The sequence below is a fragment of the Rhincodon typus genome, chromosome 44 (genome assembly GCF_021869965.1).
Source record: "Rhincodon typus isolate 14 chromosome 44, sRhiTyp1.1, whole genome shotgun sequence".
NCBI lineage: Eukaryota > Metazoa > Chordata > Chondrichthyes > Orectolobiformes > Rhincodontidae > Rhincodon > Rhincodon typus.
In genome coordinates this window covers 1,852,847-1,877,842 of record NC_063375.1, presented here as the reverse complement: position 1 = coordinate 1,877,842, position 24,996 = coordinate 1,852,847, and the positions used below count along the sequence as shown (strand labels likewise).

Genomic DNA, 24,996 nt, shown 5'->3' with positions numbered 1-24,996 from the left:
GGAAAGAGTTTTCACTAGAACTAAACCTTAGTTTCCAAAAAGATAAATATAAGAATTCATTTCATCCATCACTGCACAAATAGCCTAACTTTGTTTATTCATTGGACATCAGTAGATGACGCGAAAATCATTGATGTGGTAAATCACAATGGGGAAAAGCCTTAGGCTACAGGCCAGTATGGACAGGCTGGTCAGATGGACTAAACAGTGCCAAATGAAATTTAATCCTGATAAGTGTAAGATGATGCATTTTGCAAGGACAGAAAACTGTACACCATTTGTGCAGGTTTAAAATTTCTGTTTTTGATGGAAGACCTTTGTTTTAATGAGGCTACATTCAGGAGCTAATTCAGTTTTTAATCACATCTTCTCAAATTTTTCAATAGCTTCATCCTTATTTAAAAGCAACATTGTCCTCAGAAATCCAAGACTGCAATTAAGGTGTCAGTGCGAGAGAATTTCACCACAACTCTCAGGTGGAACTCTTCTTTGGGCAAGTGTAGGATTTATATTGTTTTATATTCTCGTCCCTGAATGTCAGAGCAGCTATTGACTAAGACTGAATGGATGAATTGATCGAGTCGGAGAGAAGATTGCCATAAGCCTTGTTTCTCTAAAGTCCGGTGAGTTGGACACAGGACCCAGAGTTACCTTCAGTCAGACAACAAACAGTAAACTGGATTGAGCATATTTTCTTGATGATGGTGATAGGCACATTAAAATTGATAACACATCTTAGTACAGCCTGGAGCATGCCGTGTATTTACTTCACCATCTGGTTGGCTGGCTCAAAGCAGGAGTCAGTGACCTCCACCACAGATGATTGCTCATGACAAGCCTCATTTACAAAATATTGAGTGTGAAGGTCACCATCAGGAAGTGCATGCAGGAATAGGGAACAAGGTTAGTTTGAAATTTAGTTATGTTCACTTTGATGGAAATGCTAAGCCAGAGTTATAGAGTCATAGAGTCATAGAGTCATAGAGATGTGTAGCATGGAAACAGACCCTTATTTGCCCTGAGATAGTAAGAACTGCCGATGCTGGAGTCAGAGACAACAGTGTGGAGCTGGAGGAACACAGCAGACCAGGCAGCATCAGAGGAAATCTGAGGAAGAGTCCCGACCTGAAACGTCAGCTTTCCTGTTCCTCTGACGCTGCCTGGCCTGCTGTGTTCCTCCAGCTCCACACTGTGTTATCTCTTATTTGGCCCTTATCCCTCTAAACCCTTCCTATTCATATACCTATCCAGATGCTTTTTAAATGTTGTAATTGTACTAGCCTCTACCACTTCCTGTGGAAGTTCATTCCATATATGGGCCACTCTGTACATGAAGAAGTGACCCTTTAGATCCCTTTTAAATCTTTCCCCTCTCATCTTAAACCCAGAAAGGAAGGAGGAGAACAATGCCCCCATCTGCATCAATGGAACTGAGGTTGAGAGGGTGGAGAGCGTCAAGTCCCTTGGAGTGATGATAACTAACAACCTATCCTGGACTTTGCATGTAAATGCGACAGCCAAGAAGGTACAACAATGCCTCTTCTTCCTCAGGCAGCTCAGGAAATTTGGCACGTCCATAAGGTTCCTCACCAACATCTACAGATGCACCATTGAAAGCTTACTGCCCGGGTGCATAACGGCCTGGTACAGCAACTGCCGTGCCCAGGACTGTAAGAAAGTACAGAAGGTTGTGTCCAACCTTCTATCCATGGACTCCATTTACACAACTCATTGCAGAGGACAGGATGCCAATATCATCAAGACCCATCACACCCTAGTAACAATCTCCTACAACCTCTTCCATCAGGCAGAAGATACAGAAGCCTGAACACACGCACCAGCAGGTTAAGGAACAGCTTTTTCCTAGCCATTATTAGACTGATGAATGGACTCTCCAGCCTCAAATAATGCTGATCTTGCTAACTCTGATCTCACCTAGCGCTCGCCCTGTGCAATGTAACCTGTATGCCTCTAAGTCCTTTATAACACCCTTTAATCTGTACATCCTTGCTTACTGTGATCTGCCTGTACTGCTCTTAAGCAAAGCTTTTCACTGTACTCTGGTACTTGTGACAATAAATGAATGAAAGAATCAATCAATCAATCAACCTATACCCTCTAGTTTTGGACTCCCCTGAGGAAAAGACCTTGACTAATAACCCTATTCATGCCCCTCATGATTTTATAAACTTCTATAAGGTCACCCCTCAGCCTCCACCATGATGGATGTTGGGAGTTGGGATGACAGAGTGGGAATCTCTGGGCCAACAACATTGACGTTTTTATGCCAAGAAATTTTTGGAAACCTTTCATTGTTGTACGGATATATGGGTAGAAGATTTTTTTGTGATTTCAATCCTGAAAGACTTAACTCTAATTTGTAAACTGTTCACTAACCTTAGACCAACTGAAATAGTCCTTTACATTTCATAAGATGTCTGATAAAACATTTCAAGATTTCTCGAAACGTTAAAGATTTCAAGGTAGCGCTGGAGTGTGGCGACATTTTACAAGCTATGTATAGCAGATCTTATCCTTGCGTATCTTATAATCATTTCTGCTCTTCTAAACCTTCATTCTATGTTTATAAGGATTACTAACAATGTTCTCTTAAATCTACTTTCAGGTTTAAAGTACCGACAAGGCTCAACTACCAATGCTGGAATCGCAAGGCCAGGGAACTAAGGGCCTATCGGCTTCCCACAAGCCTGACCACCTTGTGGAAATCTGGAAGCGAGGCCCGACCAGTGCTGGAACAAGACTTGACCCCACAGTGACCCGACATTGAGGAGGCCCAACCAGACCAACTGCAAGACCCCCAGAGCTCTCAGGAACAAGTCTATTGTCCAGGAGTCCATCGGATGCACCTACGTACCCTACCAACACTAGAACTGCAAGCCCAGAGGCCTTCCTGCCTCTCGCAGGTCTGACCTCATGGAAACCTGGAACCAAGGCCCCACCAGCACGGAAACAAGACTAGACACCACAGTGATCCAACTTCAAAGATGCCTGACCGAACCAGCCAGAAGACGCTGCCGAAATGCTCAAGGCTGCTATTAGTGCCCAGAACCATCAGGAGAACACACTTACCTCTCAGAGCAGCAGACTTCCCCCACCAATTGATTAGGAGTAGCCTCTTGGCCAGGAAACATGGGGAAAGCGCTGGACTTCAGGTGAGACTGTAACTTCGGGGTTTTCAAGTCCAACCCTCCCCAACATATTGCCGGCAAACATGCAAAGCATTGAAAACAAAATAGATGAACTTAAAGCTGGACTCACCTTCCAAAGGGAATTGAGAGACTGTTGAGTGCTCTGTTTTATAGAGTCATGACTCACTCCTGTTACACCTGACTGTGTCTTACAACCTAGGGTTTCTCAGTTCACTGAATGGACCACTCAGCATCCTCAGAGAAGGCAGGGGGTGGTGGGATCTGCCTCCTAATCACACCTCCTGGTGCTCAGCCGTGACGACCCTGGCGAGCTACTGCTCCCTGGACCAGGATATCTCACAGTAAAGTGCTGTCCCTACTACCTGCCACACGAATTCACCTCCACTATCCTGACAGCGGTTTACATCCCACCCCATGTGGAAGTGAAGAATGCAGTTGATGAATTATACAACACTACAAACAGTCTTGAGACAGAAAGCCCCGAGGTCTTGTTCATCATAGTCAGTGACTTCAACCAGACCAACCTCTAGAATGTGCTACCAAAATACCATCCACACATCTCCTGTCCTACCAGAGGTCCAAACATCCTTGAACATTGCATTGCTACATGACCATCAAAGATGCCAACTGCTCCATGCCCCATCAGCATTTTGGAAAATCAGATTACAATGCTGTGCTCCTTCTCCCGGCTTACGAGCAAACATTGAAGCGTGAGGACAGAAAGTGGTGCAGTGTTGGTCTGAGGAAACAGAAGGGCTTCTACAGGACTGCTTATAGTCAGTGGACTGGTCCATATTCAAGAACTCAGCAACAAACCTAAACGGGTATGCCACCACTGTCCCACATTGCATGCCGAAGAAGGTAATCCAAAGGTTCCCCAACTGGAAACCATGGATGGACTGGGTGATCTACTTCCTACTGAAGTCTGAGGCATACAAGTCCTGACCTATACAGGAAATCCAGGTACAACCTTCACAAGGCCATCAGGGACACCAAGAGGCAATACCAAACTAAGCTTGAGACCCAGACCAACCACATGGACACCCATCGTTTGTGGCAAGGCTTACATGACATAACAGGCTACAAAGTCGAACGGAATCACGGGCAACAATACATCCCTACCGTACGAGCTCAATACATTCTGTGCTGACTTTGAACAGAAGGTCAGTGAAATGATGTCACCCATCCCAATAGCCTTAGAGGCACCTGTACTCATGGTCACTGGCACAGACATCGAAACGACCATCTTGAGAGTGAACCCACCGGAAGTGACTGGCCCAGATGGGAGTCTCTGGCCATGCACTCAAATCCTGTGCAGACCAGATAGCAGGAGTATTCGCAGATATGAAGTCCCCACCTACTTCAATAAGGCCACCATCATCCCGGTACCAAAGAAAATCATGTAGCGTGCCTCAATGACTATCCCCCCAGTGGCTCTGACTTCCATCATTATGAAGTGCTTCGAGAGATTAGTCATGGCTTCCATCAACTCCAGCCTCCCAGATTGCCTTGATCCTTTGCAATTCACCCAATGGCACAACACGTCCACAGGAGACACCATCTCCCTGACCCTACACTCATCCCTGGAACGTCTGGATAGCAAGGATACCTATGTCAGGCTCCTACTTATGGACTACAGCTCTGCCTTCAGCACCATAATTCCAAACAAACTCATCTCTAAACTCCGAGGTCCAGGTCTCAACTCCCCCCTCTGTAACTGGATCCTCGACTTCCTAACTCACAGACTGCAATCAGTAAGAAAGCGACAACACCTCCTCTGCTGTAATCCTCAACCCCAGTGCCCCTCAAGGCTGCACACTCAGCCCCCTTCTATACTCCTTATACACGCGTTGTGTGGCCAAATTCTGTCCCAATTCCATTTACAACATTGCTGAAGATTCCACCATTGTAGGTCAGATCTCAAACAATGATGAGGCAGAATACAGAAAAGAGATTGAGTGCTTAGTGGCATAGTGTAAAGATACCAATCTCTTCATCAGCATCAGCAAAACCAAAGAGCTGGTCATTGACTTCAGGAAGTGGAGAGGACCGCTGCATCAGTGGTGCTGGCGTGGAGATGGTCAACAGCGTCAAGTTCCTGGGAGTGATGATCACCAACAATCTGTCCTGGTCCACCCACATTGACACGACAGTCAAGAAAGCACAACATCACCTCTACTTCCTCAGGAGGCTAAGGAAATTCAGCATGTCCACAAAGACGTTTACCAATTTTTAAAAGAGGCACCATAGAAAACATCCTATCTGGGTATATCACAGCGTGGTATGGCAACTGATCGTCCCAAGACTGCAAGAAACTACAGAGAGTTGTGAACACAGCCCAGTTCTTCATGCAAACCAGCCTTCCATCCATTGACTCCATCTGTACTTCCCGCTGCCTTGGGAAAACGACTGTAAGACTCACAACCAACATAATCAAAGACTCCTTCCACCCCGGTTATATATTCTTCCACTCTCTTCCATCGGACAGAAGTTATAAAAGATTGAATACAGGTATGAATAGATTTAAGAACAGCTTCTTAGATAGTAGGAACTGCAGATGCTGGAGAATCTGAGATAACAAGGTGTAGAGCTGGATGAACACAGCAGGCCAAGCAGCATCAGAGGAGCAGGAAAGCTGACATTTCGGGTCTGGACCCTTCTTTAGAAATGGGGGAGGGGAAGGGGATTCTGAAATAAATAGGGAGAGAGGGGGACGCAGATAGAAGATGGATAAAGGAGAAGATAGGTGGAGAGGAGACAGACAGGTCAAACAGGCGGAGGTGGAGCCAGTAAAGGTGAGTGTAGGTGGGGAGTTAGGGGGGGATAGGTCAGCGCCAGGGGTGGTGGGACTGGTGGAGAGGGTGGAGCGGTCGAGTGTCGACAGCGTTTTCGACCACTGTGGGGGGGATGTTGCGGTCCTTGAAATTCTTCCTACTTCCTGCAGACAAAGGGGGTGGCCATGGGTACCTCCATGGGCCCAAGCTATGCCTGCCTCTTTGTAGGATACGTGGAACAATCCCTCTTCCAAAGCTACACTGGCCCTATCCCCCACCTCTTCCTCCATTACATCGATGACTGTATCGGCGCCGCCTCATGCTCCCACGAGGAGCTCGAACAGTTCATCCACTTCACTAACACCTTTCACCCCAACCTTAAGTTCACCTGGACCATCTCTGACACTTCTCTCTCCTTCCTGGACCTCTCTGTTTCCATATCTGGCAACCACCTGGAAACCAATATCCATTTCAAGCCTACCAACTCCCACAGCTACCTGGAATACACCTCCTCCCACCCACCTTCCTGCAAAAATGCCATCCCCTATTCCCAATTCCTTCGCCTCTGCCGCATCTGCTCCCAGGATGAGGCATTCCACTCCCGGACATCCCAGATGTCCTCGTTTTTCAAGGACTGCAACTTGCCCCTCACAGTGGTCAAAAACGCCGTCGACCGCGTCTCCCGCATTTCCCACAACTCATCCCTCACACCCCCCTCCCCGCAATAACCAGAACAGGATCCCCCTCATCCTCACATACCACCCTACCAACCTCCGGATCCAACGCATCATCCTCTGGCACTTCCGCCATCTGCAATCTGACCCCACTACCAAAGACATTTCTCCCTCCCCACCCTTATCAGCTTTCCAGAGGGACCACTCTCTCCATGACTCCCTCATCCGCTCCCAGCCCCAGCACCTTTCCCTGCAACCGCAGGAAGTGCTACACCTGCCCCTACACCTCCCCCCTCAGCCTATTCCCAGGAGCCAAGAAGACCTTACACATCAAACAGATGTTCACCTGCACATCTGCTAATGTGGTACACTGTATCCACTGTTCCAAATGTGGCCTCCTCTACATCAGGGAAACCAAGCGGAGGCTGGGGGACCGTTTTGTGGAACACCTACGCTCGGTTCGCAACAAACAACTGCATCTCCCAGTCGCGAACCATTTCAACTCCCCCCCCCCACTCCTTAGATGACATGTCAATCCTGGGCCTCCTGCAGTGCCACAACGATGCCACCTGAAGGTTGCAGGAACAGCACCTCATTTTTCGCTGGGGAACCCTGCAGCCCAATGGTATCAATGTGGACTTCACAAGCTTCAAAATCTCCCCTCCCCCGATCGCATCCCAAAACCAGCCCAGCTTGTCACCACCTCCCTAACCTGTCCTTCCTCCCACCTATCCCCTCCTCCCACCTCAAGCCCCACCCCCATCTCCTACCTACCAGCCTCGCCCCGCCCCCTTGACCTCTCCGTCCTCCCTGGACTGACCTGTCCCCCCCATCTCCCCACCTACACTCACCTTTACTGGCTCCACTCTTTGACCTGTCTGTCTCCTCTCCACCTATCTTCTTCTTTATCCATTTTCTATCCGCCTCCCCCTCTCTCCCTATTTATTTTAGAACCCCCTTCCCCTCCCCCATTTCTGAAGAAGGGTCCAGACCCGAAACGTCAGCTTTCCTGCTCCTCTGATGCTGCTTGGCCTGCTGTGTTCATCCAGCTCTACGCCTTGTTATCTAAGAACAGCTTCTTCCCTACTGTTATCAGACTTTTGAAGTGATTTCTCAAATGTTAATTCTGATCTCTCTGCACCTTCTCTGCGTCTGTAACACTGTATTCTGCACTCTGTTTTTCGACCCAAATGCACTTTGCATGGTACGATCTGCCCGTACAGTGTGCAAAACAACACTTTTCAATGTACCTCAGTACATGTGACAACAGTAAATCAATCAATATTTATTTATAATCTTTAATGGAATGAGGCCATCTTAGGTTTGACTAGCATTTATTACCCATTCCTAATTGTCTTTAAGAAGGTGATGGTGAGCTGCCTTCTTGAACTGCAGCAGTCCTTGACATATAGGTAAACCAACTGAGCTGTTAAGAAAGGAATCTCAGGATTTTGATTAAGTTACACTGAAAGTCGAAATCAGGATGTTGCGTAGCTTGGTGAAGAATTTATATGTTGCAGTGTTTGCATGCATGTACTGACCTGGTGCTTCAAGGTGGAAGTGTTTAGAGGTTTGGATGTTTCAGTCAAAAGAGATTTAGGACATAGAACATAAAACAGTACAGCACAGTACAGGCCGTTCGGCCCACGATGTTGTACCTAACTTTTACCGGAAACCTAAGGTCTATCTAACCTCCACCACTACCTTATACTATCATCCATATGCCTATCTAATAGCCGCTTAAATGCCCCTAATGAGGCCGACTCCACTACCCTCTCCGGCAATGCATTCCACGCCCCTACCACTCTCTGAGTAAAGAACCTACCTCTGACGTCTCCCTGATGTCTATCTCCTTTCACTTTAAAACTATGTCCCCTCGTAAAAGCTACTTCCACCCGAGGAAAAAGTCTCTGGCTGTCTCCTCTATCTATACCTCTGATCATTTTGTACACCTCTATCCAGTCACCTCTCATCCTTCGTCGTTCTAAAGAGAAAAGCCCTAGCTCTCTCAACCTTTCCTCGTAAGACCTTCCCTCCATTCCAGGCAACATCCTGGTAAATCTCCTCTGCACCTTTTCCAACGCTTCCACATCTTTCCTGTAATGAGGTGACCAGAACTGGACACAATACTCCAGATGTGGCCGAACCAGGCTTTTTTATAGCTGGAGCATAACTTCACGGCTCTTGAACTCAATCCCTCTATTAATGAAAGCTAATACACCATATGCCTTCTTAACAACTCTATCCACCTGGGTGGCAGCTTTCAGGGAACTGTGAACATGAACCCCAAGATCCCTCTGCTCCTCCACACTGCCAAGAATCTTTCCATTAACCCTGTATTCTGCTTTCAAGTTTGTCCTTCCAAAATGAATCACCTCACACTTTTCAGGATTAAACTCCATCTGCCACTTCTCAGCCCAGCTCTGCATTCTAGCAATGTCCCTTTGTAACCTAGAACAGCCCTCCGCACTGTCCACAACGTGACCCACCTTTGTATCGTCCACGAACTTGCTAATCCACCCTTCCACTCCTTCATCCAAATAACTTACAAAAATCACAAATAGAAGAGGACCCAGAACAGATCCTTGTGGTACACCACTCATAACTGAGCACCATGTTGAATATTTTCCGTCCACGACCACCCTTTGTCTTCTAAGGGTCAGCCAATTTTGAATCCAATCTGCCACATTTCCCCCTATCCCATGCCTCCTTACCTTCTGCATGAGCCTACCATGGGGAACCTTATCAAACGCCTTACTTAAATCCATGTATACCACATCGACTGCTCCATCTTCATCCACGTGTTTGGTCACCTCTTCAAAGAATTCAATAAGGTTTGTGAGGCATGATCTACCCCTCACAAATCCATGCTGACTATCACAAATCAAACTGTGCCTTTCCAAGTGATCATAAATCCTGTCTCTCAGAGCCCTTTCCAATAATTTGCCCACCAGATTTGCTGAGTTGTTGCAGTGTGTTTGAAAGCTGTTACACACTACCATCACTGAGCATGGGGAAGTAAACATTGAAATAATTGTTTGGGGTGCCAAAGCAGCAAAGCTGCTTTTTTTCCTGGATGGTGCTGAACTTCTTAACTATTCTTGTGGCTGGACTTATCCTGGCAAGTGAAGTGTATTCCTTCACACTCCCGACTTGTGCCTTATAGATGGTGGATAGACATTGGGTAGTCAGCAGTTGAGTGAAACTTAAAGAGTTGAGTTAGGAATATGAATTCTTTGGGATTGTGTCTCTGTAATGGATAGTGTTGGGAAACAAGTTGAAACTTTAAAGTTATAGAATTTTTATAGCACAGAAAGAGGCCATTCAGCCCAGCATGACCATACCAGTCATCAAATATCCATCTACTCCCATCCCATTTTCCAGCACTTGGCCTGTAACCTTGTTTCTTATGATGGTTTGTGTTATGCTTAAATGGCAGTGAATTCTAGATACCCACAGCCCTCTGGGAGAAAACATTTTTCCTTTGTTTAATGTTTGTTTTACAGTCTTTCTAACTGTAGTTTTTTTTCTTTAATTTGCATGTAAATGTATCTTCTTCAATGGTGAACCATCAAGTTAACCAACTGCAAAACATAAATAAATAATCTATCAATTCTGGTTACATTCTGAGATCTGACTTGTCCAGCATTACCATCGACTGTGATAATAATAGCATGGCATGAAGTGAAATACTCATTCAGAGAGCCAGCATGGATACAATGAGCTGAATGGCTTCCTTCAGTGCTATAAAAATGCTGTGATTTTCTGAAGTCAATAAGCTTCACTGCGTGTAATATCTTCTAGTGAGTGATTTGATCAACCTGGAATTTAATTCTTTTAGTCACTTCTCACATCTTCCTTAACTGTCCAATCTAAACCTTTGTATGGAAAACAAACTGATCCAGTAGATTTCCCACAATATGGTTACATTAATTTTAGTGAGTGTCTTGACTCTGTATTAACAGTCGTTTCTTTGGATGTTTTAACATGCTGACCTGTTCCTCTGCTGTAAATACAAATGCAATTTATAATGCCCATCCTTTCTTTATTTGGTTTGACAGCATCACCATTATCAATTTGAAGGGCTTAAACTGTGACACTGCTACAAGTCCAGTGGGAAAGGCAAGCAACAGTAGGGATGAAAGGAACAGAGAAAAGGGATGAGAGAGTCACTATTTGAGATCAGCAGGTGAGTATTCAGCGGGGATAACAGGAATGAAAACAGTGAGAAAGCTTCTGTGAGTATAGTGGGAGAGGTGAGATCACAGCAGGGGGGATAAAAGAAGCAGCGAGTGAGCATGAGAGTCAGTACGGGACCAGCAGGAAAGGTATGATCACAGCAGGAATAAAAGGAGCAGAGAGGGACAAGGGAGAGACAATGGCTGGAAATCCAGCATGGAAAGGAGAGTGTACAGCAGGGATAACAGGAACATTGAGCAAGAGAGTGAGAGAATTTCTGAGCAACCAGTGAGAGGGGAAATGAAGCAACAAGGCTGAAAGGAGCAGTCAGAGTGACTGTGAGAGTCACTGTGAGATCAGCAAGAGAGGCGATGGAAAGCAGGAATGAAAAGAACAATGAGCAAGTCACTCAAAGACCAATGGGAACAACTAGTGAATAGTGAGTATAAAATGTGCAGGAAGAGAGAGAAAGTTAGAAAGACATCGTGAGAACAGCAGGAGAGGCAAGGCCACAGTGGGAATAAAACAAGCAGCAAGGGAGAAGAAATGAGAGAGTGTGAGCAGAGCAGGACAGGTGAGAGGGCTGCAGGCTTAAAAGCAACAGCAAGCAAGAGAGCAAAAAGGTAACTTTTGAGTCCAGCAGGTCAGATAGGAGCACAGTGGGGTTAAAGACATACTGAATGGATGAGGCACAGAGGGAGACAGAGACAGAGAGAGTAACCAGGATAACAGGTGGGACAAGATATGAAACAAAGATGGTGTGTTGACTCCTTGTCAAGTATGCGAAGGTCAGCTGCAGAGAATCCTGAAGGGGTAGGGTAAATAGCCAGCAGTCATGGTCCACATTGGTAGAAATAACAACGATGGAAACAGATGTGTTCCTGCACTCAATTTTTATGGAGCTTCGTAGGAAATTAGAAAGAAAGATCTCCAAAGCAGTAATCTCATGATTTCTTCGCCCTGTGCAAGAAAGTATATAAATAAGAGGGTAGAGTAGATGGATGCATAGCTGGAAGGATAGAGTAAGAGAAAGGATATTGGGACTGGCTTTGGGTGTGTTTGGATCTATAGAGTCCGGATTGCACCTGAACAGAGATGAGTTTCTTGCAGAGCAATTTACTAGTGCTGATGGGATTGTTTAAACAACTTGGCAGGAGTGAGGGGACTAGGAGGTCATATCAGAGACAAATACCAATGTTCACAGAAAACTGAAAGAATTGGATAACATTAGTGTAGGAAATAGTAAGGTATTAAGTGTGTTCAGATTATGGGAGAAAACGAAAACAAAGCTTAAACCAGAATTTCTGAAGAAGGGTCCAGACCCGAAACGTCAGCTTTCCTGCTCCTCTGATGCTGCTTGGTCTGCTGTGTTCATCCAGCTCTACACCTTGTTATCTCAGATTCTCCAGCATCAGTAGTTCCTACTATCTCCCATAAACCAGAATTATTGTGCATGTATGTGATAGCATTGAGTGCAGTAATAAGATTGATGAGCTACAGGCACAGAAAGGCATGTGGATATATGATGTTGTGGGGATAACAGAAACTTGTATCAAAGAAGGGCAGGACTGGATGTTAGAAAATTCTTGGGTACAGATTGTACAGAACAGTATGGAAAGGAAGAATAGGGAGAGGGGTGACAGCATTGATTAACAAGAACCTTGCAGTGCTTGGGAGGATGGATGGCCTAGAAGGAGTTAAGGCCTTTCTGTCTCTTCCTGCAGCTTTTATACCCACTGTTCACTGGTTGCTCCCACTGGTTTCTCAGTGACTCACTCTCTCATTTCTTCTCTGATTATTCCCGCTCATTTTGGTTAGAGCTAAGAAACAGTTACGTTGCTGAGTGTAGTCTATAGGACATCATTTTTTTTTATTCACTCACAGGACGTGTGCATCATTAGCTGACCTACATTTATTACCCGTCCTTAGTTGGCCTTGAGAAGGTGCTGGCTTGCTGCCTTCTTGAACCACTGCAGTGCATGTGCTATGGTGGACCCAGAATATTGTTAGGGAGGGAATTCCAGGATTTTGGCCTAATGCCTATGAAGGAACGGCGGTATTATTTCTAAGTCAGAGTGGTGTGGCTTGGAGGGGTACTTGCATGGGTGGTGTTCCCATGTATCTGCTGCTCTAGTCCGTCGAGATGGAAATGGACATATTTGGAAGGTGCTTTCTAAAGGATCTTTGATGCATTTCCGCACTGCATCTTATAGATAGTACACACTGCTGCTACTGAGCTTTGGTGGTGGAAGGGGTGAATGTTTGTGAATGTAGTGCCTGGATGGTGTCAAGCTTCTTGAGTGTTGTTGGATCCGCCTTCACCCAAGCAAGTGGGAAGTATTCTATCGCACTCCTGACATATGCCTTGTAGATGGCAGACAAGCTTTGGCGAGTCAGGAGGTGGTTACTCACTGCAGTATTTCTAGCCTCTGACCTGCTGTTGTAGCCACTGTGTTTATTTGGTGAGTCCAGTTGAGTTTCTGGTGAATGGTAATCCCAGGATTTTGATAGTGGGGGATTTAGTGTTGGTATCACCACTGGATGTCAAGGGGTGATAGCTAGATTGTCTCTTATTGAAGATGGTCATTGCCTGGCATTTGCACCAATGATATATGCCACTTTCCAGGCATTGCTTAAATATTGTTCAGGTCTTGATACATTTGGACATGGACTGTTTCAGTATCTGAGGAGTTGCAAAGGGTGCTGAACATTGCCCATTCATTAGCGAAAAGCCCCACTTCTGACTTTAATTGATACAATGTGGAGCTAGAGGAACACATCAGGTCAGTCAGCATCAGAGGAGCAGGAGAGTCGACGTTTCGGGCCTAGACCCTTCATCAGGACTTGGGAGGGGGAAGGGAGCTGGGAAATAAATAGAGGGAAGATGGGTGGGGCTAGGGGAAGGTAAGTAGGATGGCAGCAAGTGGATGCAGGTAGGAGTAATGGAGATTGATCAGTGGGAAGGGTGGGGCAGATAGGTGGAGAAGGAGATGGACAGACAGTGTCAGGTCAAGGAGGCGGGGATGAGACCAGGTCTGGGGAGATTTTGAAACTGGTGAATTCTATGTTTAGGTTGTCAGGCAGTAGGCTCCCGAGGCAGAATATGAGGTGTTGTTCCTCCAGTTTGCGTGTGGCGTCATTGTGGCACTGGAGGAGGCCCAGGATAGACATGTCACCCAGGGAGTGGGAGGGGGAGTTAAAATGGTTAGCAATTAGGGTGTTGTTGATTATAGCATATGGAGCACAGGTGCTTCGCAAATCTGTCACCAAGTCTATGTTTGGTCTCACCGATGCAGAGGAGGCCACATCAGGAGCAACGGATACAATAGACCAGGTTGGTCGGATATGGAAAGTTTGTCTTGGGCCTTGGACACTTCTGACTTTATGGTGGAGGAAAGTCATTGATGAAGCAGCTCACTCCTGCAGAGATGTCCTGGAGCTAAGATGACTGACCTCCAACAACCACAACAATCTCCATATGTGCCAGGTATGGCTCCAGCCAGTGCAGAGTTTGCCCCATGATTCCCATTTGACAGGATTCAATACCACATGCGGTCTTGTTGGCAAGAGGTGTCACTCTCACCTCACCTCTGGAATTCAGCTCTTTTTTTTATTATTCGTTCACGAGATGAGGGCGTCGCTGGCTATGCAGCATTTACTGCCCGTCCCTAATTGCCCAGAGCGCAGTTTAGAGTCAACCACATTGCTGTGAGTCTAGAGTCACATGTAGGCCAGATCAGGTAAGGATGGCAGTTTCCTTCCCTAAAGGACATCAGTGAACCAGATGGGTTTTTCCAACAATTGACTATGGATTCATGGTCATCATTAGATTCTTAATTCAAGATATTCTTTTAATTGAATTCAAATTCCAACATATGCTGTGGCGGGATTCGAACCCATGTCCCCAGAACGTTATCTGGGTCTCTGGATTAACAGTCTAGCAATAATACCACTAGGCCATCACCTTCCCCTATTGTTCATGTTCGAAAGGCTATAATGAGATCAGGAGCTGAGTGACCCTGGCAGAACCCAAACTGGGCCTCACTGAGAAGGTTATTGCTGAGTGAGTACTGCTTGATAGTACTGTTGATGACACCTTCCATCTCTTTACCGATGATCGAGAGTAGACTGAGGAAGTGACATTTAGCTGGGTTGAATTTGCCCTGCTTTTTTGTGTACAGGACATACCTGGGTAATTTTCCACATTTGTGTTGTAACTTTACTGGAAGAGTTTGGTTATGTGTGTGCAATGTTCTGGAGCACAAATCCTTAGTTCTATGCCAGAATGTTATCAGGGCCCATCAGCATTGCATAACCCAGTGCCTCCAACCATTTCTTGATATCATGTAGAGTGAATGAAATTGGCTGAAGACTGGCATCTGTGATGCTGAGAACTACTGGAGGAGGTTGAGATGGATCATCCACTCAGTATTTCTCATTGAAGATTGGCGTGGATGCTTCATTCATAACTTTTGCACTGAAGTTGTGGACTCTTCCACCATTGAGTGTCCTCTTCCGGTAGATTGTTTTATTGTCCACCGCTATTCACAACTGGATGTGGCAGCGCTGCAGAGCTAAGATCTGATCCGTTGGTTGTGGGATCACTTAGTCTATCACTTGTTGCTTATGTTGTTTCACATGCTTCACCAGGTTGACACTTCATTTTTAGGAATGCCTGGTGCTGTCTTTGGCATACCCTCCTGCACTCTCCATTGAACCAAGGTTGATCCCCTGGCCTGATGGTAATGGTTGAGCAGGGAATATGCCAGGCCACGAGGTTGCAGATTGTGCTGGAGTACAATTCTGCTGCTGCTGATGGCCAGCAGTGCCTAATGGATATGTCGTTTTGAATTGTTAGATCTGTTCAAAGTCGATCCCATTTAGCATGGTGATAGTACCACACAACACGATGGAGGTTACACTCAATGTAAAGGTGGGATTTCATCTCCACAAGGACTGTGCAGTGGCCATTCTTTCTGCTACTGTCATAAACAGATACATCCGTGGCAGGCAGATAGGTGAGGATGAGGTCAAGTATGTTTTTCCCTCTTGTTGGTTCCCTCACTACCTGCCACAGATTCAATCTAGTAGCTATGTCCTTTAGGACCTGACTACCTCGACCACACCCTGTCCAAAACCCTTGTACCTCCTAAGCTGATCGGTATCCTTGCCTTTGTCTGTCCAACTGTTCGTCTCTCTGTTTGGGGACTATCTCCACCTATCCTTTACTCCTTACCCCCTCCCCCTACCCTATATTCAGCATAAAATTCAACATTTTCCTAGCTGCCATCAGTTCTGAGAATGGGTCAGTGGACCCGAAATGTTAACTCTAATTACTTTGCATTGATGCTGTCAGACCTGCTGAACTTTTCCAGCAATTTCTGGATTTGAAACTAAACGCCAAATCAAAATCTGGCATAGATGCTTGTTTAGCAGAACTGAGTATCTATTATAAAGCAAAGAACTGCAGGTACTGGAGATCTGAAGTACACGAAAACAGAAGGTGCTGGACAAAGCAGATCTGGCAGCATCTGTGGGGAGGAAACAGAGTTGAGTCCAATGCTAAAAAAAAACCGAAATAACTGCAGATGCTGTAAATCAGTAATAAAAACAAAGTTGCTGGAAGAGCTCAGCAGCTCTGGCAGTTAACGTTTCGGGTCTGATGACCCTTCCTCAGTCACCGGACCTGAAACATTAACTCTGTTTTTTCCTTCACAGATGCTGCCAGACCTGCTGAGCATTTCCAGCAGCTTTGTTTTTGAGTCCAATGACCCTTCTTTGTAACTGCTGTGAGACTATATTCATTAGAGTTTAGAAGAATGAGTGGAATCTCATAAAAATCTATAAAATTCTGACAGGGTGGATGCAGGAAGGATGTTCTTGATGACTGGGAAATCCAGAACCAGGTTTCACAGTCGAAGGCTAAGGAGTAGATTTAGATTTTACTGCCATGTGTACTCGAGTAGTGGAATACAGTGAAAAATGTACAAGGTTGCCTTTCTCTGGCACCATCTTAGTATACAAAAGACAGGATTTAAAACAGAAGCAGAAATAAAAACAAATAGCCAAAAGGAAAGGAAACATCCAGATCACTCCCATCTTCCACCATGAGTCCTCATGGCAGAAAAACAAAGGTACAAAGTCCATCTCTCAGTCTGCAAACACTCAGGTGCCACCAGGTCCCTGCATTCTGCCACAGCCATAACACCATTGCCTCTGCCGTCGGGTACCCAGGCCCAGCTATGTCCTAGAGCTGCGCCGCTGCCACTGGAATCATGTTGCCATTCTTTGGCACCAAATTGCCTCTACCAACATTGTTGTTGGCATGAGTCTGCAGTGAGCTGATCTCAGCCTTTTAGGACAAAAATGAGCAGTGATGTGATTTTATTTGTTATTGTCACATATACCGAGATACAGTGGTAAGTGTTATTTTGCATGCTATATGGGCAGAAAGTACACTGTTTCTTCACAGAGAGAGTGGTGAGCCTGTGGAATTGTCTGCAACGGGAAACTGTTGAGGCCAAAACATTGAAGGTTTTCAAGAAAGAAGTAGGTATATTTCTTAGGACAAAAGGGATCAAAGAATGTGGGGTGAAAGCGGGAATGTGGTGCTGAGTTGAATAATAAGCTATGACCAAATTGAATGGCGGAGCAATTGAAGGATGGAATGGCCTACACCTGCACCTATATTCTGTGTTTCTATATTTCTATGTCAAAGGGAATCATCCTTAACCAATTTATTGGAATTCTTTCATGAAATAACTTGTGTAGTAGATAAAGGGGAACCAGCAGATGCATTAAATTTAGATTTGTAAATGACATTTGATACGGTGCCCCATCAAAGCATATTGTGGAACATAAAAGCTCATGCGTGTATGAGGTGTAGGAAGTAACATATTGACATGGACATAAATTTGGCTTGCTAACAGGAAACAGAGTGTAGAAGCAAGTGGGTCTTTTTCAGGCTGACAAGATCACAGAATCATAGTGTTATTCTGATGCAGAAGGAGGCTATTCGATGCATTGTGATTTCACTAGTTCTATTACCTAGTACCAATCTACTTGCTTTTCCCAATGTGCCTGTATACAATTTCTATTCAAATCCCTCTTGAATGCCCCAAGTAGACCTGCCTCCACTACATTTCCAGACAGTGCATTCCATACCCTAGCTACTGGCTAAGTAGAAAGGCTTCTTGTCGCACCACCCTTGCTTCATTTGCACAACACTTTAAATCTGTGCTGTTTTGTTCTCGTTCCTTTTACTAGCAAGAACAGATTCTCCCTATCTATCCAGCCCACTTCATTTTGGCAGAAAGAATGAAAAAGACTATCTTATTAGCTGTGGAGCTCTGAAATGCAGAGAGAACCAAGTGTTCTAGTGCATGTATCACAGAAGGTTAGTACATAGCTACAGAAAGCTAATAGAATATTATTTATTGCAAGGAGAATTGAATGCAAGAGAAGGGACATTGTGCTTCAGTTATGAAGGGCATTGGTGAGGCCATATCTGGACTACTTTGTACAGTACTCCATTTTTTGCAGCAGCAGCAGCGGGAGCGGTTAGAGTGAGGACCAGGGACCTGCCGCGAAGGTAAGTTCTTCATTTCGGCAGCGGAGCTGAATGGGAGTGGTCGAATTGCACTCTGGGAAGGTGAGTGAACTGATATATTTGGGCAGTGGCTAACCCCGAGACACTACACGTGTTGTGTCTCTCCCCCTTCCTCCTCCTCTGACCACAAAAAAAACACTCTGTGGTGTGTTGATAAGGTAAGGTTTTTCTTTTTCTTTTTTTTTTGTCATGTGCTGGTAAGTAGAGTGATTTGGTAATTTTTTTTTCATTTCGTTTATCTAGTATTTGATATTATAGTAGGACTAAGTTAAGCTGAAGAGTAAAAATAGCAGGAGATCCCAGACCCGTGTTATGCTCCTCTTGCTCAATGTGGGAGCTCAGGGACGCAGCTGATGTCCCTGACTCCTACACGTGCAAGAAGTGTGTCCAACTGCAGCTCTTGTTAGACTACATGACAGCTCTGGAGCTGCGGATGGACTCACTTTGGAGCATCCACGATGCTGAGGAAGTCGTGGATAGCACATTCAGCAAATTGGTCACACCACAGATTAGGATTGCTGAGGGAGAAAGGGAATGGGTGACCAAAAGGCAGAGAAAAAGCAGGAAGGCAGTGCAGGTGTCCCCTGCAGTCATCTCCCTCCAAAACAGGTATACTGTTTTGGATGATGTTGGGGGAGATGGCTCACCAGGGGAAGGCAGCAGTAGCCAGGTTCATGGCACAGTGGCTGGCTCTGCTGTACAGAAGGGTGGGAAAAAGAGTGGAAGGGCCATAGTCATAGGGGATTCGATTGTAAGGGGAGTAGATAGGCGGTTTTGTGGTTGAAAACGAGACTCCCGAATGGTATGTTGCCTCCCAGGTGCACAAGTCAGGAATGTCTCAGATCGACTGCAGGACATTCTGAAGGGGGAGGGTGAACAGCGAGCTGTTGTGGTGTATATAGGCACCAATGATATAGGTAAAAAGCGGGATGAGGTCCTACAAGCAGAATTTAGGGAGTTAGGAGCCATGTTAAAAAGTAGGACCTCAGAGGTGGTAATCTCAGGATTGCTACCAGTGCCACGTGCTAGTCAGAGGAGAAATGAAAGAATAGGCAGGATAAATGAGTGGCTTGGGAGATGGTGCAGGAGGGAGGGGTTTAGATTTGTGGGACATTGGGACCGGTTCTGGAGGAGGTGGGACTATTACAAATCAGATGGTCTACACCTGGGCAGGACTGGAACCAATGTTCTAGGGGGTGCCTTTGCTAACGCTGTTGGGGAGGGTTTAAACTAATGTGGCAGGGGGATGGGAACTAAATAAGGAGGTTAGTGGACAGTAAGGAGGTAGTAACTAAAGCTTGTAAGGAACTAGATAACGAAGTCAGTGTGACAAAGGGGAAGAGGAGGCAGAGAGCAGATGATGAACGCAAAGGGACAGGTGGTCTGAGGTGCATTTGTTTTAAAGCGAGAAGTGTAGTAGGTAAGGCAGATGAACTTAGGGCTTGGATTAGTACCTGGGAGTATGATGTTATTGCTATTACTGAGACTTTGTTGAGGGAAGGGCAAGATTGGCAACTAAATATCCCAGGATATAGATGCTTCAGGCGGGAGAGAGAGGGAGGTAAAAGGGGTGGAGGAGTTGCATTACTGGTCAAAGAGGATATCACGGCTGTGCTGAAGGAGGGCACTATGGAGGACTCGAGCAGTGAGGCAATATGGGCAGAGCTCAGAAATAGGAAGGGTGCGGTAACAATATTGGGGCTGTACTACAAGCCTCCCAACAGTGAGCATGAGATAGAGGTACAAATATGTAGACAGATTATGGAAAGATGTAGGAGCAACAGGGTAGTGGTGATGGGAGATTTTAATTTTCCCAACATTGACTGGGATTCTCTTAGTGTTGGGGGTTTAGATGGAGCAGAATTTGAAAGGAGCATCCAGCAAGGTTTTCTAGAGCAGTATGTAAATAGTCCAACTTGGGAAGGGGCCATACTGGACCTGGTGTTGGGGAATGAGCCCGGCCAGGTGGTTGAAGTTTCAGTAGGGAATAGTGATCACAATTCCGTACCGATGGACAAAGACGAGAGTGGACCTAAAGGAAGAGCGCTGAACTGGGGGAAGGCCAACTATAGCAAAATTCAGCAGGATCTGGGGAATGTGGATTGGGAGCAGCTGTTTGAGGGTAAATCCACATTTGATATGTGGGAGGCTTTTAAAGAGAGGTTGATTAGAGTGCAGGACAGACATGTCCCTGTGAAAATGAGGGATAGAAAGGGCAAGATTAGGGAACCATGGGTGACAAGTAAAATTGTGAGACTAGCAAAGAGGAAAAAGGAAGCATACATAAGGTCTCGGCGACTGAAAACAGACGAAGCTTTGGAAGAATATCAGGAAAGTAGGACCAATCTGAAACGAGGAATTAAGAGGGCTAAAAGGAGTCATGAAATATCTTTAGCAGACAGGGTTAAGGAAAATCCCAAAGCCTTTTATTCGTACATGGGGAGCAAGATGGTAACGAGAGAAAGGGTTGGCCCACTCAAGGACAAAGGAGGGAAGTTATGCGAGGAGTCAGAGAAAATGAGTGAGATTCTTAATGAGTACTTTGCGTCGGTATTCACCAAGGAGAGGGACATGACAGATTTTGAGGTTAGGGATAGATAGTTGATTACTCTCGGTCAAGTCGGCATAAGGAGGGGAGAAGTGTTGGGTATTCTAAAAGGCATTAGGGTGGACAAGTCCCCTGGTCCAGATGGGATCTATCCCATGTTTCTGAGGGAAGCAAGAGAGGAAATAGCTGGGGCCTTAACAGATATCTTTGCAGCATCCTTGCACACAGGTGAGGTCCCAGAGGACTGGAGAATTGCTAATGTTGTCCCCTTGTTTAAAAAGGGTAGCAAGGATAATCTGGGTAATTATAGACCGGTGAGCCTGACGTCAGTGTTGGGGAAGCTGCTGGAGAAGATATTGAGGGATAGGATCTATTTACATTTGGAAGAAAATGGGCTTATTAGTGATAGGCAGCATGGTTTTGTGCAGGGAAGGTCACGTCTTACCAACTTGATAGAATTCTTTGAGGAAGTGACAAAGTTGATTGATGAAGCAAGGACTGTGGATGTCATATACATGGATTTCAGTAAGGCATTTGATAAGGTTCCCCATGGTAGGCTGATGGAGAAAGTGAAGTTGCATGGGGTCCAGGGTGTACTAGCTAGATGGATAGAGAACTGGCTGGGCAACAGGAGACAGAGAGTTGTAGTGGAAGGGAGTTTCTCAAAATGGAGCACTGTGACCAGTGGTGTTCCACAGGGATCCGTGTTGGGACCACTGTTGTTTGTGATATACATAAATGATCTGGAGGAAGGTATAGATGGTCTGATTAGCAAGTTTGCAGATGACACTAAGATTGGTGGAGTAGCAGATAGTGAAGGGGACTGTCGGAGAATGCAGCAGAATATAGATAGATTGGAGAGTTGGGCGGAGAAATGGCAGATGGAGTTCAATCCAGGCAAATGCGAGGTGATGCATTTTGGAAGATCCAATTCAAGAGCGAACTATGTGGTAAATGGAAAAGCCCTGGGGAAAATTGATGCACAGAGAGATCTGGGTGTTCGGGTCCATTGTACCCTGAAGGTGGCAATGCAGATCGATAGAGTGGTCAAGAAGGCATACGGCATACTTTCATTCATCGGATGGGGCATCGAGTACAAGAGTTGGCAGGTCATGTTACATTTGTATAGGACTTTGGTTCAACCACATTTGGAATACTGCATACAGTTCTGGTCGCCAAAAAGATGTGGATGCTTTGGAGAGGGTGCAGAGGAGGTTCACCAGGAAGTTGCCTGGTATGGAGGGCGCTAGCTATGAAGAGAGGTTGAGTAGATTAGGATTATTTACATTAGAAAGACGGAGGTTGAGGGGGGACCTGATTGAAGTCTACGAAATCATGAGAGGTATAGACAGGGTGGATAGCAAGAAGCTTTTTCCCAAAGTGGGGGACTCAATTACTCGGGGTCACGATTTCAAGGTGAGAGGGGAAAAGTTTAAGGGAGATATGCGTGGAAAGTTCTTTATGCAGAGGGTGGTGGGTGCTTGGAACGCGTTGCCAGCAGAGGTGGTAGAGGTGGGCACGATAGCGTCATTTAAGATGTATCTAAACAGATACATGAATGGGCAGGGAGCAGAGGGATACAGATCCTTAGAAAATAGGCGACAGGTTTCGAAAGAGGATCTGGATCGGCACAGGTTTGGAGGGCCGAAGGGCCTGTTCCTGTGCTATAATTTTCTTTGTTCTTTGTACTGGTCACTGTACTTAGAGAAGGACGATAATGCATTGAAAGCAGATCAGAGAAGGTTGACAAGACTAATATCTGGAATGAGTGGATTACCTTATGAGAAAAGGCTGTACAGACTAGGTCTTTATCCTTTGGAGTTTAGAACTGTCAGAGGTAACAACTGAAATTTGTAAGATCCTGAGGAGACTTGACGAGGTAGATGTGGAAAGAATATCTCCTCTTGTCGGAGAATCTAGAATCAAGGGTCATAATTTAAAACTAAGGGGGCAGCCATTTAAAACAGAGATGAGGAAACATATTTTCTTTCAAAGAGTTGTGGGTCTTCAGAATTCCTTTCCTCAAAAGGCAAAGGATGCAGAATCTTTAACTGTTTCTAAGGCAGAGGTAGATTCTTGATTACAAATGGGATAAAAGATTATCAGGGATGTGTAGGAATGTAGAGTTGAGGTTAAAATCAGATCAGCCATGATCATATTAAATAGTGGAGCAGATTCAAATGGTCAAGTGGCCTACTTTTGTTGTATTGTTTGTACATTTAAATATTTAATCTAATTCCTCTTGAGTACTTCAATTTAACCTGCCTCACCATATTTCCCAACAGTTCATTCCATATAACTACTTACTGTATGAAAAAGTCTTTTTTCTCACATCACCATTGCTTTATTGTCATGTCACTTCAAATCTATACTCACTCATTCTTTTTCCTTTTATGAGCAAGAATCCTCCCAACTTCTTCTATCTTCATGACTGAAGCTTTTCATTCTTGAAAACATTCTTGTAGATCATTTCTGCACTCTCTCCAATGCATTCACTCCTTTCCTCTATTACTCCAGCTGAGGACAGGACCTCCCTGCTCTTGTACTCTATCACCCTATTAACAAAACCAAGAACACTGTGTACTTTATTAACTGCTCTCTACACCGGCCCTGTTACCTCAATGTTCTATGCATGTTTACACCCAGGCCCCTGTACACCTGCTCCCCATTTCAATTGTATTTGTGTTTTCAATACATACTAACCTATTGGTATCTCTCTTGAACATAATAACCAAATCTCCACAGCCCTCTGGGGTGGAGAATTTAAGAGATTCACCACCCTGTGATTGAGGGCACTGTTTGTTAGGAATGAAAGGGCTAAGTAGATCAAGTGTCAGTCGAAGAATACTTAGGGCACAGTGACAGTGGTACAGTAGTCTTCAGATTAGGTATGGAAGATGATTAAGAAGCATCCAAAGTAAGATTAATTAATCAGGGGAAATCTAGTTTGATAGCCTAAGAGATCTGGACCAGATAGGGTGGCACAGCAGCTGAATGGTTAGCACTGCTACCTCGCAGTACTAGAGACCAGGGTTCAATTCCAGCCTGAGGCAACTCTCTGTGGGGAGTTTGCAGATTCTCCACATGTAAGCATCCTAAACTTTTCCATATCTGTATGAATGACTTAAACCTTGGTGTACAGAGTACAATTTCAAACTGAAAATGAAACTTGCAACATATTGGATGGTGAGAAGGATAATGTAGAAGTCACAAAAGAGATGCAATGCAGAAAAGATTCACGAGAATGGTTCCAGGGATGAGGTGCATCCAATAGACTGAAAAGATACAGATTGTCTTCCGTAGAGAAGAGAAAACTGAAAATATATGTGATGGAGCCATTCAAAATAATGAGGGTCTGGACAAGGAGAAACATCTCACAGTGCAAAGATCAAGAAAAAGAGGGCAAGTTTAAGGAAACTGGCAAATGGAGCAATGAAAAGAAACTTTTTTTGCAATGAGTGGGAAAGATCTGGTGTGTGAGTCTGAGAGAGTTCTGGAGTCATGTTTAGTGGAGGTATTAAAGAGAGTTGGGTTATTTGAAAAGAAAGAATATGCAGGGTTATAGGCAGATAGCTGAGGAGTGAGATTTTGTGAATTGCTCATTCAAAGAGCCATCAAATACACATCAATCAGATTTACGCCCACCAGACCTTGATCCATCAGAATTATATTCCACAGGGCTGCAGCTTTCAGATTTATGTTCTCCATTTAATCGTTAAACCCAAATAGCAATCAGATCATCATGATCAGTGGACAAGAGTTTTAAATGACTGAAAAGCTTGCTGACTTCCTGAATGCAACCTCATTGAATTTGATGAACTCAATTTCTGGCTACGTTCATCCTCTTCTATCTTCTCCCTCAACACCATGTCACCCAATCATTTCATGTAGATTCATGGTTCTAAATTGACCACAAGCACAGATGCAAAAAAATTTAAAAATAAATTTATTTTCTTAAATAAAATCTATAATATCTAATTTAAATAAAGATAACAAAAACAGAAGTTCCTGGAAGCTCAGCAGGTCTGGCAGCATCTGTGAA

The 24,996-nt window shown here is 45.0% G+C and overlaps 2 pseudogenes; one reads left to right on the top strand and one right to left on the bottom strand.

Annotated features, from left to right (window-relative positions):
* Positions 1-5,587: 5,587 nt before the first annotated feature.
* Positions 5,588-24,996, top strand: part of LOC109921126 — a 31,840-nt pseudogene continuing 12,431 nt past the window's right edge.
* LOC109921124 overlaps positions 24,825-24,996 on the bottom strand; it is a 5,395-nt pseudogene continuing 5,223 nt past the window's right edge.